Below are 1,108 nucleotides of genomic sequence, written 5' to 3' on the forward strand. Positions count from 1 at the left end.
ACTTGTATGCCAGCGGCCGTAGGGAAACTATCAATCACCAGAACTAATACTTACCAGCATACCCCCTTGGGCATTAGGGATGCTCTGTTCCCACGGCTGCCGGCATCCTGCCTCCTCCTCCCGTCCACAGCGTATTGCCGGGCTCTGGCAGCAGCTGAGCCTGGGTACAAGGCGCGGGATTGTGTGGCACAAGGGCTCTTTCTCTCCTCCCTTCCTCTCCCTAGACTTCCCCAGTGCTGCTTCCCAAAGCCCGAGGGACTGGAGCTGTGGCAGGGAGCCTGCCAGGCCCTGCTGCATCCTGGGACCCGCAGCTCCCTGGGAATGGGGACCATTCACCATGGCCCAGGCCCAGGGCACCTGGGGGCCATCCCTGTGGGTGCCAGCAAGGTTTGGGGAGCCGTGCTGGCCAGGGGGAGCAGGACCCCCCTGGACTGGCCATGTCCAAGGCAAACAAGCGGGAGGGGTCCCAGTCCTCCCCCATAGTGCTGCCTTTGTTCCCTGTTTGCTCCCGGCACGGGGCAGCCTCTGGGGCCACAGTGCCAGGACAATCCCCCATTGTCCTTGGTGCCACCACACGACCTTGCTCCCAGTGGGGAGGGCACTGCTGGCCAGCACCCCACAGCTTGCTTGTCCTTTGAGGGGGGCGATAAGCACTGTGGGATCCGTGGGGGGAGCATGGGTTTGGGAACACTTCCCACGAGTGCCTTTTTGGCATTCAAGGCACAAATGCTATGCCCAGATGGGACGTGCCCAAGCAGCTGCCGTGCCCGAAAGAGTGGGGTGACAGAGCCTGCATTTTGGGGAAGGGGAGCATCTTCCCCTGTCACACAGCTAGGGCAGCAGCTTATCGCAGCTTAGCTGGACCAAACTGACACTTCGGAGCCAGATGCTGGTGGGTGCAAACCCATCTGCCTGCCCGCCCCCAAACCAGGCAGGAGAGCTGCTGGCTGAGCACCTCCCAGCTCAGCCCACTGGGCACCTGAGCTCATGATCCTGCCTGTTAGAGCCCTGATGTGCAGAAGGAGCAGGTGCCCATAGCCCCACTGCTGAAAAAGTCCATCACCGAGGTGAGCCAAGCAGCACGCTGGCGCATGCCCTCGCTTTCCCT

Source organism: Eurypyga helias, unplaced genomic scaffold (assembly GCF_000690775.1).
Source record: "Eurypyga helias isolate BGI_N326 unplaced genomic scaffold, ASM69077v1 scaffold26648, whole genome shotgun sequence".
Classification (NCBI taxonomy): domain Eukaryota; kingdom Metazoa; phylum Chordata; class Aves; order Eurypygiformes; family Eurypygidae; genus Eurypyga; species Eurypyga helias.